Below are 17,849 nucleotides of genomic sequence, written 5' to 3'. Positions count from 1 at the left end.
ACAACAGATTTAGAAGCCCTAGCCGTAATATCTGATCTACAGAAATTTCGTGACCTTGTCTATGGAAACAAAATTAACCTATACACAGACATCAAGCCTCTCATGGGCATGTTCCAAGAATAACTCCTCTCTGGGAAGACAGCACGATGAATATGTAAGATCGAAAACTACAATGTAAATATTCACTATATAAAAGGTAAAGTAAATTTTGCAGCAGATGCCTTATTGCGAAAAAAAATGTCACTACAAGAAGTCCACGGGAATTACTCCCCAACAATGGTGAAACGATCCCCACAAATCAAGAAATCTCACAGGCACAGACAGGACCCAGTATGATCTAAAGTAATATATCATCTCGAGTCGGGGGATGATGTACCATTACCCAAATTACATGTACCACTTAAACAATTCACAATGGTAAACAATGCCTTATACAGGGTAAATCCAGGACAAACAAATCATAGAAGATATAGTAGGCAATTAGTTATTCCTAGCACAATGATACCACACATTTTAACCCTTCTTTAGTCCTGTGGGGTATTCAAACGTGGTTAGTCCGGTGGGGTGTTACAACATCCCAATACAAAAATACATGTAGTGTTACTAACATGTAAAATATATTCATACTGCCGCTTCACCATATCCCTGCAATCACTAATAAAAAGAATGCCTTGTAGGTGGTGTTTATTAATTTATAATAACAAAATACAATAAATGATAATATCAGTAAAAAAACAACAAATGGACTAATTTTGTCAGGTAAACATGCATAGGAAAATACATTTTGTGATTTTTAAAATCAGTATAATGATAAACAATATGCAAAACTAAAATAAAAAAACAATCTATGTCACAATATGATCTAAATGGTTAGTTTGATGGGGTGACTGGACACCCCAGGGGGGGGGGGGAAGTGCCCCTCTTTCTCACTACAGCAGAGGCAGGACTAAACCAATCCACATGCTCCCTCCCCTCACTGAATCAGAAGAGTACTGGAAAGGAGAGAAATATTCGAATTATCGGCTAGGAAATATGAGCGTTTAAAAACATTTGGGGTGCCAAAACATCCCAACTGACTATTGAAGGGTTAAGGATAATACACGACAGTCCACATGCTGGCCATCCTGGCAAGGACAGGACAGTCAGGCAGGCCCAGATGTAATATTATTGGCCAAGGTTGCACAAAGACATATATAATCACATACACAAATGTGAGTCATGTGTAAGACACAAAGGTTACACGTTATCACCTGCACCTACAGGGAAATATCCTGTACCTAACGAAACATGGGACATTGTCGTGGTTGATTTACTTATGGTACCCTTAACTACCAATCACAATCAATATCTTTTTGTTGCTACTGATCGTTTCTCACGATATGTGATCTTGGTTCCAATTAAGGATAAAACACCAGAAACAGTTGTGCAGGAAATCACTGATCATGTAATATGCAGGTTCACCACACCAAAGATGATATTAAGTGACAATGATGGTGAATTTAACTCTGAAATTTTACAACAAATCTGTAAACAATACAGTATAAAGAAGGTTAATGTCTTGGCCTACCATCCAGCTTCCAATGGATTGGTGGAAAGTCAGAATAAAAAAATATTAGATGTACTACAGTACATTCTCAATGAAAATTATGCAGACTGGGATGACTGGATCCCCAAAGTTGAAACACCGATTAATTGTGCAATTAACAAATCTATAAGCGATACACCTCATTTCATCATTTATAGGTCAGACAAACATCTTACGAGACGTTAGAGGACGAACAAATTCCCGCATACAATTATGATGATTATACTAAACTTCGCTTATTTGAATTTCAGGAAATACACACAAAGATAAAGAAACAGTTAACGATGTCCAAGGAAGAAATGACAGAATCATTTAATCAAAAGGCAAAAGAATCAAACATCAACATAGGTGATACCGTCTATGGCATCATTCACACTAGACAATAAACTGTCACCGAAATTTGTAGGACCATGCAGAGTCACCCCACCTGCTGGGGTTTTCCGACATCACCCACTCCTCCCTATGGGGGATTTCCGTGATTTTGGAAAAATTACCCTTGCTTCAAACCCTAATATCTGCCAAACTATAATAGCTAGAGAAAAAACTAAATAAACATAAATCTCACCAACTCTTCCTCTTTCAAATGTATCCCCATGTCTCCAGGTGGTCCCTTCGATGAGTAAGAATAAGTTTAAGACGACTAGTTTCCCGTGTTCTGGCTGGCTTATCCGTGTGCGCGCCACTGCCCGTGACCTTAGACTCGCTGGCTAGCATTGGAAGCACTGGCCGGAGTGGTGACTGTAACACTGTCCTGCCTCCCGGAATTTTCCACGCATTGTTTCGACTTTTCCTTACTCATCTCCATAAGGTTGAGTTATCACCCTGTTCATGTGGCTCCCCATAGGGTTTTCCGCCCATTTCATAGCTCCACTATGCACTGTAGGTGTGTGGGAGAAGATGAGTACTTTGATTTTCTATACTCACTTCTTGCATCAATTATAATAATTTCCCTCTACTGTGGCACTTATATTTGAACTTGACATCACGATTACGGGTAAGTGCACTTTGAGAAGTAAATGCTCTGGCTGTTTCACGCAGAATGGTTGAGTATTAGGTAATCACTTGTACAGAAATTGTGACTAATTTATACTAATCAGAGGAATCTTGAAAACATTTCTAATGTTATACACAACTTATATTATTTTTTTACTTCACATCACAAATACACTTATGCTCCCATATTCACCATTACTTTAAAAGTAACGAGGGAAAAAAATTACTTACAGTCAACCAGGTCATTTTCTTTCTCTTCCGTGCACTCGTGGATGTCTTTCATTGTACCAGATGGGGTTTCTCAAGGTACTTCCGATCATTGTTTCGCAAAAAAACATAAACGGTAACACTTAATGCAATGCACTTGTAAAACTTACTATAAGACACTTATTTCATAACACTTACTAGATATAACTTATAATTATCTTACATTTATCTTGTGTATTAAAAAACACACTTGTGCATATCTGTTTACTATTAACAATTTTCCAAACACCTGCTCAGTCACTGAGCCCTTTCCCCGACGGAAAAGGCAAAACTTTCGAGAGGATCGATGATGCAATCAGCCGTGCAACTGGGAGAGGGGAATCTGATAAGGAGGATAAGGAAGACATCACCCTACACTATACCAGTGCCATGTACAGACTAAGCCAGGCGTCAGTTGGGTACCATGGGTACCTACCTACTCTATGGTTTTCAAAGGAAAATGGTCATGGGTTCAAAGGGTGGGGGGAAGATGCTTGCAGCTACAGTATACAAGTCAAACGGCATTGCTCCGCGCCCCAGATCATGATGATATAACATGTCAACTGGTGCATAGAGAACAGCCAATAAGGTAGTGATTAAGTCACTATCGAATGATGAAGAAAAACAAATTCATGTTGCTCACTTAAAAAAGCTCTCAAGAAATTTAGCTTCCAATTATAACACACCAGACACGGCCAAAAATCCTAGTACACACAGTGAAAATAAGCCGGAAACAATTAACACATATCGGAATAAACTGCGGTGTTACCAAACAGAAAAAAATAGATGCAACCAATACAGCTTTCACCATAACAAGACATTTACATGACTTGGGAATCGATTTTAGACTCCTTTTATACGTAATAAGGTCGAGATAACTGTAGTGTTCACCATTACTATCATCACACCTGGCATAACTTGCTAACAACAGTGGATTAGCTATCTAATACAGTTGGAGGCAGTATTAATACGCCCTTCCTCACATAATCACCCCGCACAGGAAGTCTGTCTATTTATCAATCTATTGCCAGATGCCTTAATCCCATACGGGGTGGTCACAAACAAATCGCCTCCACGTCGCCCTGTCCCATCTCACACCCCCTCTCTCATGTACCTCTCCACTCTATCCCTCCATCTCATCCTTGGCCTCACCCTTCCCCGCTCACTCTCCACCTCACTTACACTCTCCTCGTCAGTCTCTCACTCTCCATCCTCTCCACATGGGCAAACCACCTCAGTGTGTTTCTCCTAACGCTTCCTATCACATCCACATCCACATCACAACGCTCCTTCACATCCTCATTTGTCAATCTGTCTCTCCATATGACTCCACATACTCCTCTCAAATAATTCATTTCCACGGCTCTCACTCTTGATTGGTGTCCCTCCAACAAGGTCCAATCTTCACTTCCATACGTTCCAGTTCGTATCACAATACCGTCACGTAGTAATTTTTTCACTGCCATGCTCACTTCCCTGTTTCTTATCACTGCTTTCAATGAACCAGCAACCTTTCTTCTGTGCTGTACCTTTTCAAGCACTTCATCCTCCAAACTTCCATCCTTACTCATCACACCATCAAAGTACTTCAATGTACTCACATTTTCCATTTCCTCATAATCCAACCTCACTGTACATTCACTGACTTCACTTCTCTCGAAGACCTTAACTTTACTCTTCCTTACATTCACCTTTAGATTCCATTTCTTACACACTCTCCCAAACTTGTCCACCAAGCTTTGCAGCTGCCCTTCGTCATCACTTAACAACACAGTAACATCTGCAAACAACAGTACAAGGAGTTTCCAAACACTGCCCTCTCTCATTAGGGCTACTCCAACATCCACTGTCCTACATTGTATCTCTTTTATAACCCCATTCATATACAGACTGAACAACCATGAAGACATGACATCCCTGTTTCAACACAACCTTCAAATAGAAAAATTCACTCAGTTCACTATCCACACGCACTGCAGCCTTGGCACCCTCATACATACTCTTCACTGCATTCAACAACTTCCCATCTACTCCATTTAATCTCAATACTTTCCACAATCCTAGTCTATCCACCCTGTCATATGCATTCCTCGAATCCATGAAGGCTGGATACAACTTCTTTGCCTTCTCTAGAAACACTTCCACTAAAGATCTAAGAATGAATATCTGATCTACACAACCTTTTCCCTTCCTAAAACCTCCCTGTTCATCTCCAACTAATTCCTCTGTTATTTCCCTAACTCTGTCAATAAGTATCCTACCATATACTTTTCCTAGCATACTAAGAAGACAAATGCCCCTATGATTACCACACACTTCTTTTTCCCCTTTTCCTTTGTACAGGGGAATAATTATACCTGACTCATAATCCTCCGAGACTCTACCTTCAAGCCAGGCCAATCTGCACATCTTCCACATCCATTCTACTACTATCTCTCCCCCATGCTTCAGCATTTCATCAAACATTCCATCAGCTTCTGGGGCATTCCCCATTCTGACTTTCTTCATTGTTTACACAACTTCCATCCTATTGATTTCTTCCTCTCTTCCCACCTCCTTCCTTCTCCCAGCCATTCCCCAGCCACTTATACTCGCATTAGTTTCATTCTCTATGTTCAACAATTCCTTAAAGTGTTCTCTCCATCTGCTCACTTTTTCTCCCTTCTCCACTAGTAATGTACCATTTTTATCTTTCACTCCTCTATTAACTTCCTTGCCACCCTGTCTAACTCTCTTTACCTCTTTCCAGAACATTTTCTTATGGTCCCCCCACTTTACACTCAAATTCCTTCCAAATTCCTCATCCACTTTCTTCTTACTCTCTCTTACTAATCTTTTCACCTCTCTCTTCCTTTCTACATATAACTTTCTCTTCTGTCTCACAACTTCTTCCACGCTCCTATTCCTCATCCATTCATTATATGCTTTCTTCTTTTCTGCCACAGCCTGTCTCACTTCTTCATTCCACCATGCTGTTCCTTGTACCCCCTTTAGTTTTCTCTTCACCCCACACACCACCTCACATGCTGCACTTATTTCCTCTGTGAATATCTCACACACACCTTGCACGTCCCCCATCTGCTCTAATTCATATTTGCCCAATCGTTCCTCCATGTCTCTCTTATACTTTGCCTTTTTCTCATCCTCTTGTAACCTTTCCACCCTCCTTGCATCTACTCCTTCCTCCTGTCCTTCCCATCTTCTGTTTCTCCATTTTACTTGGACCTTGATTCTGACCTCCACCAAGTGGTGGTCAGAAAGTTCACTCCCCCAACCTTTATATGCTCTTGCATCCATTACACACCTTCGCATCTTTTCATCCACACACAAATAATCAATCACTGCCTTCCCTTCATTTCGTTCACCACCCATCCATCTCATCACTCGCCATGTATACCTGTGAATCATTTTGTGCCTGAAGAGGATATTGGCCATCACCAGCCGTCTCTCTGCAGAAATGTCCACTAAAGCACTGCCATTCTCATCTATCTCAGCAGGCACACCCCACTCATCAACTATTCCATCCACCTTCACATTCCCTACTTCACCATTTATATCACCAATTAAAAACACTCTCTCATTCCCTTCAAACTTTTCCATGCACACTTCCACATTTGTCCTGAACTCTTCTCTCACCCTGCTTGCACGATCTTGCATTGACGCATACACGCACACAATCGCCCACATTTGTAGTCCAACTTTCAATCTTACCCACACAATCCTTGAGCCAACTGATCCACACTCTATTATATTCTCCTTCCATTTGTTACTCACAACAGTACACACTGCTTCTTTTGTCCTCTCATTCTCACCTAATTCTGTACATATTCCCCATCCATACTCCCATTCTCTCACACTCTCCCTTTTACCATTTAGTTTCAGTTAATCCACATACATCCACTTTCGCACCCTCAAGCACCTGGACTATCTTTCTCTCTTTCACCTCATCATTTGCAATCCTTACATTCCACGTGGCCATCCGTATCATGTCCTTTATTCGGTCCTTAGTCATCATTTTTTGGTCAGTCCCGGTCCGAGGCTTCATGTTCGTATTTTTAGTTAGTTGGAAGCGGTATTAATACGCCCTTCCTCACATGATCACCCCACACAGGAAGTGGCTGAATTAATTAAGTTAACTGACTTGAAGCAAGAACAGGCTAAGCACATAATGATCATGATCCATTCCATCAAGTAGGAGTAACACACTTAGGGCAGGAATACACGTAACAGACGTGGTTTATTCTGCCTAGGTGGTGCAATTATAGGCAACATTTTTGGACTGGCTACAGAAAATGATCTGGAGGAAATAAATAACAAATCTAACAAAACTGCACAAATTGTTTCATATCAACATAAGTTGGCTGATACCCAGAACACCATAATGCTGACGATTGTAAAGAACCTAAGAAAGGCAGAAACGTCAACTCTAGGAATTGCGGAGAAAGTAAATCCACTAGAAGGAAACAGTACATTGTTCGAACACATCTTAGTGATCATCGAACATATTGATATAAATATATCAAACTTAGACAATACTAGAGCTCATTATCAGTCTTTCATGAAAGGAATTCCTAATGCTGGTAACGGAAGGATCACCATTAATTTACTACCCATTCGCAATCTCTGTCAAATAATTGGTCATGCCATACATAAGCATGGTTTGAAACCTTTGTTTGAGGAAAGAATCTGATGTTATATTATCCATATTTGGAAGTAACGCTCGCAACAGCATCAAGAGTAGTTCATGTACCGTTCGTAACAGATTATTTTTTCACAGTCTATCAAATATACCTTTTTCCTTCTAAGAAAGATGACTCAGTCACCATAAACATCAAAACAGAAGTCATCATGGTCTCCAAGAAACAGGACGCTGTCAGTTTCCGTATTAAAACAATAATTGAACACAAATGTCGCACATCATTACATGCATTTCATCTTTATCCTGCGTACGTCTTCACGTTTCTGCCAGCTGAGACAGTCCCCTGTGAAATGGCTATCATAAATAATCATGACTCCCTCATCTCTGCAACTTCACATTTGCTCCAGATAAAGTCATCCATCATCAATGCATTGGACATTTACAGGTCTTTTACTTCACTGCAAATTCATCAGTTTTTGTGACTTGTCCCAGACACACCTCCAGCCCATACATTAGCATCTGGTTTATACATCTCACCAGACTATTGTGCAGTTCTGACGCGTACACTATCCTCTTTGCCCACTAAAAGCCATTATGTCATTCTCAGCCACACCCACAAGAACTTCCAACCATTACCTAGGATGAACTTAAAGTGCACACATTAATTTGACTTTACACAAGTATGAAACCATGCAACTAATAAATCTGACAGTAGGATTATGTTCAACCCATGTTATGTCTACTGTCCAGATCCAATCAGCTTTGTAATTGTCTCCATCATATTTGCAATATTACTTATCGTCATGCACAGAATGCAAACTAGGATTGCTAACCTGTTTTGTAAAAATGAGACAAACTGAGTAAATATTGTATATATATATATATATATATATATATATATATATATATATATATATATATATATATATATATACAGTATATATATATATATATATATATATATATATATATATATATATAGCCAGACGCCTTAATCCCTAAGGGGTGGTCACAAACTAATTGCCTCCATGTCGCCCTGTCCCCCAACATTTCACTGCCCTGCTCCCATCTCACACCCCGCTCTCTCATATACCTCTCCACTCCATCCCTCCATCTCATCCTTGGCCTCCCCTTCCCTCTCCCTCCCCTCCACCTCACTCACATACATTCTCCTCGTCAGTCTCTCACTCCATTCTCTCCATATGGCCAAACCTCCTCAAAATGTTTCCTATCACATCCACATCCACATCACAATGCTCCTTCAATTCTTCATTTGTCAGAGTGTCTTTCAATTTGACTCCACATGATCCTCTCAAATAACTCATTTCCACTGCTCTCGCTCATGAATTCTGTCACTCCAACAAGGTCCAAGCTTCACTTCCATACGTTAGAGTTGGTACAACAATATTGCCATGTAATAACTTTTTCACTTCCATGCTCACTTCCTTGTTTCTTATCACTACTTTGAAGGAAACAGCAACCTTCCTTCCTTGTTGTACCCTTTCAAGCAATTCACCCTCTAAACTTCTATCCTTACTCATCACACTACTCAAGTACTTAAACGCACTCACATTTTCCATTTCCTCCTCATCCAACCTCATTATACATTCACTGACTTCACTTCTCTCGAAGAACATAACTTTACTCTTCCCTACATTCACCATTATATTCTGTTTTTTACACACTCTCCCAAACTCATCCACCAAGCCTTGCAGCTCACCTTCGTCTTCGCTTATTTTTTACATAAAATAAAATATGGGTTACACATAATACAGGTTTACCTTAATTATACTATTACATCTCATTTTTATATGAATTTATATATAGCAAGTCCTCATATATTTTGTATAAGTGACTACAGTAGACTTGCCATTGTATTATTGTAACATTGCTCTTATATTAATATGTATCTATTGTACATGAAGAATTTTATTATGTTACATTTTTATTACCACAATGACTACAGTTATAATCACTGTTACAATATTATCACAATTATGTTACTTTTACAATATTATGTATTTCACTTATTTACCTTACAAGCTGACTGTAATGTGTATATAATATGCATTAATATGTATTTACTGTCGTTGGTACGACAGATCTGCATGACCCAGCGATATGTAGGCATTATATAGGCACTAGTATATATCTTATAACACAATGTGCAGGATGTAGTGTCTGCTGGAGACATGCACATCATATCACTAGGAATGTCAATCCACATAATGTATATCCACAATCTAGTCCCAGACCAGCAAGAATGTTTAACATATGATATATCTCAAACAGTCTCTTTGTAGTCCAGACGACAAAGAATTTCATAATGTATTCAAACACGTTGGGTAACCAGCTCTAGTCGGTTATTCCACGTGAATGGAAATCCACCATTCACTACATCACACACACACACACACACACACACACACACACACACACACACACACACACACACACACACACACACACACACACACACACACACACACACACACACACACACACACACACACACACACACACACACACACACACACACACACACACACACACACACATCCTCTCCAAGCTGTATATAATATTTGAGAGATTCCCTTCAAGTCAGAAGGGGTTAGGGAAGGCCTTGAGATTCTCAGGGCCTTCCCTAACCTCCGCACTGACTGTGTTCTCAGGCTGAGAACACAGTCAGTGCGGAGGCAGGAGATAGGGTCAGCCAGGAGGCTTTGCCGTCACGCTATGTTACGCTGTAAATCACAAGTCGATACAACTTAGTACAATAAACTCCGTAATCCAAGAGTTGCTCTCTAACTCACCTCGCTGATACACAAAGGAGGAAGGTGAGAATGAGAGAGAGAGAGAGAGACCTACCTATTCATTCTAGCCAACGACACACACTTTTATTAAGCAGCGACAAGTTCTAGCCATACTACGTCTCACGACTTTATTCTGGCAGTGCATCGACGATCTACAATCAACCTCCCTTTCTCTCTACGGCTTCACTTGTCGAAACAGGTATCAAACCGTATGTCATAGCTGGGATTATACAATCGTTACATACTTTTCATTTCATAAATATTAGCAAACTACTTTTCGTGATGTCTCTATGTTTACTGAAAGCTTTCCATCCAGTTGTAATCCGTCTTTTTACTTCGTTATCATGGGCTTCCGTTTGTTTTAGTATTTGGCCCAAACAATTGTACTCCTCGACTTTTTCAAGAATTTTTTCGCTGATTCTGATGATGATCTTTGATGCATTTGGATAAAACATTACTTTACATTCACTCCAGTTCATCTTTATCCCCAATTTTAGATTTCTCTGTTTGGGTCATTTATCGTTTCTTGCAATGTCTCTGCTGTTTCTGAGATTAGGGCAATCTCATCTGCAAGTCTAAAATGGTTTAGATTTTCTCCATCTATGTTTACTCCTTTGTTCTCCCAATCTAGCTTTCTGGAAATACTTTCTAGGCATGCAGTAAATAATTTTGGTGAAATTGTATCGCCCTGACTCACTATTTACTCATACTTAATTTTTTCCGTCTTTATGTAACTTAGTTGTAATACTTCCCTCTTAATGTTTTTTTTTTTTTTTTTTTTTTTTTTTTAGCAGCTTTATGATGTTCTCATTTTCTCCTTCTTCCTGCAATAAATTTATAATTCCATCATGCTCCAGTGAGTTAAATCCCCTTCCGTAAACAACAAAACCTTAGCACAGTGGTTTAATAAATTTTGCAGTTTTCTCAGTTAACTGATTCATTGTGTGTAGATCATCAGTCAAATACCCACTTCGATCAGAATCCTACTTGTTCAGGAGGTTGGTTTTCTTCCAAATTTTTTGTTATTCTGTTCGTAAGGACTTTACTGAAGAGTTTGTAAATAACTGGTAATATGCTAATGAGCCGAAAGGAGAAGAAGATGAAGAAGATGCTAATGGGTCGATAGTTCCTAAGATATTTTGATTTTGCCTTTTTTGTAAAGCAAAATAATTACTGAATTACACCAGGGCCATTCAACTACTTTGGAAGTAAGGCCTAATTATGCAACTCAGATTAACAGAGGAGCCATACATAATTTTACCTGATTTTTTCCTGTCTCTGTCTAATCACTTATACACAGAAGGAAACGAGAAAGTCACCATATTATCTGCGTTTACATTTTCCGCTAAGTATGTAAAAGTCTGTAAAAAAAAAAAAAAACCCAAACCTTTCTTTTTATGCTTGTCTATTTGTTTATTGTCATTATTCTGAGTCAGTCAAAGGGCCAACAAAAAACGACTCATGGGCAGGATTTGGCCCGCGGGCCGCCAGCTGAATAGCTCTGCATTACACCATGTTTGGGGAATTTTTTTGTTTATACACTGAGTAAATAAACGGACGAGCCTGTTTTGTACTTCTACTCCTCCATCCAACAGTAAATCTGAAACCATACACTTCCATCTTGCTCTAATCATACTTTTCAGAGAAATGTAAATTTCGTCTGGTGTTACCTCTGGTGCTTCACTTGTATCAGCTGAAATGTTAGCTATTGGTTCTGTTTTCTTTGATGCATACAGGTCTTTGTAAAATCCTTCAACTTTCGTCACCATTCTATCACTGCATTTAACCCGTGGATTGGGCAGTTACCTTTTCTATCCCACCCTTTGGTGCGCAAAAAATGAAGAAAAAAAGTAGGCCTATTTTTTGTGAGTTTTTGTTTAATATAAACAGAAGATAAACACCCGGGGCATCAGCTGGTGAAAATCTCTCTCTCTCTCTCTCTCTCTCTCTCTCTCTCTCTCTCTCTCTCTCTCTCTCTCTCTCCGTCTTTGCGTAGGGCCATGAGTAAATTTACATAAAGAAATGGTGAAAGAATGATTAAAAAACAAAAAACAAAAGTTTTTGTTTACCATAAACTTGAAGATAAACATCCAGGGCATCATCTGGTGAAAAGAAGCAAAATCTTTATCTCTCCATCTTTGTGTAGCGCCATGTGTAAGTTTGTGTAGGGGTGGAGTAATTAGCGGTGATATACGGCCAGCACAGCCTAAGCTGTGGCTCACAACGCGATGCTACCCAGCCTGAGCTGTGGCTCGCAATCCACGGGTTAATGACTGCACCGTTTTTGTCTTTCAGTGACATAAGTTGTTGCTTTCCTAGTGCCATTTTACTTCGGACCAGTATTAGACTGCTCCTTTTTTTATTGTTTCTTTGCTCTGATCCATGTTTCTCTTTTCTTTTTTCTTCTCTCTGTCTCATGTTAAGCTGACCTAATTCCTCTCTTTCTAGTTCATCTTTTTTTTTTTTTTTCTTTCATCTCCTTTCTTCTTTGTATAAGTTTCAGGTTCATTTTTGAAATCACGTTGGCTTCCGTTGTATTAACTTTCCGTACTACCTCCACTGATTCTCTTAGCACTTCTGTTCATCTGCCATCCAATTTTATCAGTGTCACGGCATAACTTATGGCATGAAATCTGTTCGTTATTTCTAACCGAACATCTGCCTTAGTTTTCGCTTACTTTTATTGGGTATATCTTTTCATTTTTAATCAGTTTCTTTCATTCAATTCTGAAACTGTATTTGGCTGTGTAACTCACCATTCTATGGTCGCTTCCTGTATTTACTTTGTTGATAACTGTGACGTTTATTTTGGTGTTATTCTTGTCTGCTATAATGGAGTCGATTTCATTCTTTGTGTCTCCATTAGGACTTCTCAAGGTCCATTTCCTCCCAGTTCTTTTGCGAAACAATGTGTTCATTATTCTCATGTAATACACTTCAGCAAAATTTCCTACCATTTCATCTCTGCCATTCCTTTCTCACACTCCAAATTTTCCCATACATGCTTCTCCATTTTTCGAATTGCTTACTTTTGCATTGAATTATCCCGTAAATATAGTATATATGGTCTTTTCTTCTTCCATATTCTGCGAGATGTCGTTATAAAATGTTTCTGTTTCTTCCTCTGAGCTTTGAGAAGTCGCTTCATATACTGGTATTACTTTCAGGGTGTACATTTTGCCTAGTCTGATTACAATCCATGCTATGCTGTCGGATGCACTGCCGAATTTAACAATGTTTTTTGCAGTATTTCTGTTAATTAGGAATCCCACACCACTAACTCTTTCATTTTGCCTTTCTTTGCAGTCAAGGAGGTGGTTGCTATCTTGGAGCTGACTTAAGTCTTTTTTTTTTTTTTTTTTTTTTCTGTGGATCTCACTCAGACCTGTAATATCCCAATTAATGTTTTCTATTTCAGTCATTAAGGTATCAAGTTTGTAATATTCAGCAAGTCTTCTTACAATTTACATGCATATCTTCATGGATTATAGTTTATTTAATGTCCCGGTCTCTGATTTTCCGAGACAGTGCCTACTCACTTTCGGTGGCACACTGTCCGAAAGGATAGGAGGCAGTACGGTTGGACCTTTAGTGGATGATGACCCAACAGGAACACCCGTGTAATTTCTTAACATTTGTTTAGGGAGGGGGGGGGGGGTATGACAAATAATATCACCTCCCTGACACTTTCTGGTAAGATTTTTTTTCTTTAACCATTTTATTCTGTATATTCGGTGGAACCCTATATATCTATAGGGGATCCCATGGTCTGCGCCGTTTATGGCGAAACCTCGTATATCTGCATGGCCTGACCCTATTCGCAACGTGGGGATGCGCCAGGTTGCAGTGGAATCCTAAATATACATACATACATATATATATATATATATATATATATATATATATATATATATATATCTATATATATATATATCTATATATATATATATATATATATATAGTGGAACCTCGGTCCTCGAACGTCTCACATGTCGAACAAATCGGACCTCGACCAAAAAATTCAAGAAATTTTTGCTCCAGAGGTCGACCAAAATATCGGACCTCGACCAACCTGAACGTAGTCAAACGAAGGGAAGCTGACCGACTGACAGTCACGCGTCCACCTTTGTTGTTCGTCAACGTGGTCGTCCTGCTTTGCTTCACATTTTTCTTGATTCAGTGCAGTATTAGCCCCTAATAATGGCTCCAAAGAAAGCAAGTTCATCCAGTACGGCTACTGGCAGTGAAAAGAGGAAAGTAGTGTGGAAAATAATTGAAGAAGTGGAAAAATTATTGCTTATCTTCATCAATGAGAAACAGTTAGCAGGAGACAGTGTTAGTGAGTATATAATTTGTGAAAAGGCAAGAGAAATATACAGTCACCTCGTAAAGGAAAGCACTGGTACCAGTGCTGAAACTTAAATAGGTAAGCATCTGGGGTCTTGGAACGGATTAAAATGATTTACATTATTTCTTATGGGAAAATTAGTTCGGTCCTCGACCAATTCGGTCCTGGAACAGCCTTCCAGAACGGATTGTGTTCGAGGACCGAGGGTCTAATATATATATATATATATATATATATATCATCAGCAACAGCAGCAGCCATTACAAGTCCACCGCTGAACAAAGGCCTTCCCCAACCTTTTCCACGAATTCCTTGACTGAGCCAATCTTTGCCACGTTTTCCCTGCAAATTTCTCTGTCTCATCTCTTCACCTCCTGTCTGGCCTTTTTCTGCTATGCTTACAATCTCTTGGTGTCTAGTCAGTCAGCCTCTTGTTTCATCGGTTATCCCTTACTCTTACTATATGGCCTGCTCACCTCCGTTTCTGTTTTTTTTTTTTTTTTTTATAACTTCAGTAATATCTTTGACTTTAGTCTGCTCTTTCACCCAAGTTGATCTTTCCTGTCTCTTAAAGATATTACTAACATTGACTTTTCCATTGCTCTCTGAGAATGAATTGATTTATTTTCCATCGATTTTGTCAGTTTCCAAGTCTCACAACCATACGTCATAGCTGGAATTATACATTCGTTATATACTTTTCGTTTCATACAAACTGGCAAGCTACTTTTCATAATGTCTCTATGTTTACCGAAAGCTTTCCATCCAATTGTAATGCGTCTTTTTATTTCGCTGTCATGATCTTTCGTTAATTTTAGTATTTGTCCCAAGCAGTTGTACGCCTCAACGTCTTCAAAAATTTCTTCTTATATTCTGATGACGCTCTTTGGTGTTTGTGGTTTAACATTAGTTTTACTCCGGTTCATCTTTAGCCCTAATTTCCGACTTTCTCTCTTCAGGTCATTTAACATTTCTTTCAATATCTCTGCTGTTTTTGAGATTAGGACAATGTCATCTCCAAATCTTAAATGGTTTAGCTTTTCTCCGTCTGTGTTCTCTCCTTTGTTTTCCCAGTCTAGCTTTCTGAAAATACTTTCTAGGCATGCTGTAAATAATGGTGAAACTGTTATTTCCATGACACACGCCCTTCTCAATCTAAATTTCCCGAGTCCTTATGTAATTTAACTGTAGCAGTTCCCTCTATATATATATGTTTTCGAGCAGTTTTACAATGTTCTTATTCACTCCTTGTTCTCGCAATGAATTTATAATTGCTATGTGCTCCACTGAATCGAAAGCCTTTTCGTAATCAACAAAACCTAAGCACAGTGGTTTATTATATTCTGTAGTTTTCTCAATTAGCTGATTCATTGTGTGTAGATGATCAGTAGACGAATACCCGCTTCAGAATCTTGCCTGTTCACGAGGTTGGTTTTCCTCCAAATTCTTATTTATTTTGTTAGTAATGGCTTTAGTGAAGAGTTTGTAAATGACTGATAATAAGCTAAAGGGTCGATAGTTACTAAAATCTTTTGAGTCACCTTTTTTGTTTAGTAAAATAACTGTTGCATTACACCATGTTTGGGAGTTTTCTTCTGCTTTATACATTGGGTAAATAAATGAGCAAGCCTATTTTGTACTTCTACACCTGCATCCAACAGTAAATCTGTTGCTATTTCATCTTCTCCAGGAGCCTTCCCTCTTTTCATATTTTTAAGACAAATATTTACTTCGTCTGGTGTTACCTCAGGTATTTCACTTGTGTGAACTGAAAAGTTAGCTATTGGTACTTCTGTCTTTGATGCATACAGTTCTTTGTAAAATTCATTAACTCTCTTCACCATCCCATCTCTGCAGTTAATGATTCCACCGTTCTCTTCTTTCATTGATGTCATATGTTGCTTTGCTATTGCCATTTTATTTCGGACCGGTTTCAGACTTTTTCCATTTTTGATGGTTTCTTTGATCTGATCCATGTTTCTCTTTTTCCTTCTCATTATCAGTTGTTGATAAGCTTATTTTAATTCTGCTTGTTCTATTTCATCTTTCTTTGTATTTACTTTAATTTCCTTTCGTTTTTTCACAAGCTCGAGTGTCTTTTCTGAATTCTTCTTAGCTTTGGTTGTATTAGGATTTCCTACTACCTCTGCTGATTCTCTTAGCACTTTTGTTAGTCTGTCATTCAGCTCATCAGTGTCACATTCAGAAGTACTTGGAGCCTGAAATCTGGTCCATATTTCCAACTGAAAGGCTGCTTTATTTTCGTTTACTTTTATTGGGCATATCTTTTTATCGTTAGTCATCTTCCTTCTTTCAATTCTGAAACTGAATCTGGCTGTGCAACCCACCATTCTATGATTGCTTCCTATATTTACTTTATTGATAACTGTAACATTTGAGATCATGTTATTCTTATCTGCTATAATGTAGTTGATTTCATTCTTTGTTTCTCCATTTGGGCTACTCGAGGTCCACTTTCTCCCTGTTCTTTTGTGCAAGAATGTGTTCATTATTCTCATGTTAAACATTTCAGCAAAATTTACCAACATTTCTCCTCTTTCATTCCTTTCTCCCACTCCAAATTTTCCCATACATGCTTCTCCATTTTTCAACGTCCCAACTTTTATATTGAAGTCTCCCATGAGTATATTATATGTTGTCCTTTCTTCTTCCATAATCTGGGAGATGTTGTCATAGAATGTTTCTATTTCTTCATCTGAGCTTTGAGAAGTTGGTGTATATACTTGTATTATTTTCAGAGTATATTTTTTGCACAGTCTAATGACAACAAATGCTGCTCTGTCAGATACACTGCTGAATTTAACAATGTTGTCTGCAATAATTCTGTTAATTAGAAATCGTACACCACTAACTCTTTCATTTTGCCTTCCTCTGTAGTAAAATAGGTGTTTGCTGCCTTTGAGCTGAATTACATTTTCTTTTCTGTGGATCTCATTCAAACCTACAATATCCCAACTAATGTTTTCCAGTTCAGTCATTAAGTTATCAAGTTTGTAATCTTCTGCATGGCTTCGAACATTGTATGCATAGATCTTCATGGATTTATATTTCTTTAATATCCGAGAGTCTAACTTGCCAACACAGTGCCTACTTACTTTTGGTGGCACATCGCCCGTAAGCACAGGAGGCAGTGCAGTTGGACTTTTAGTAGACAACGATCCAAAAGGAACGCCCATCAAATCATATGCAATAGAACTCATGTTT

Source organism: Coenobita brevimanus, chromosome 67 (genome assembly GCF_032717465.1).
Source record: "Coenobita brevimanus isolate Jiangsu-jjx chromosome 67, ASM3271746v2, whole genome shotgun sequence".
NCBI lineage: Eukaryota > Metazoa > Arthropoda > Malacostraca > Decapoda > Coenobitidae > Coenobita > Coenobita brevimanus.
The sequence above is the reverse complement of the archived record's forward strand: the minus strand, read 5'-3'. Positions refer to the sequence as shown.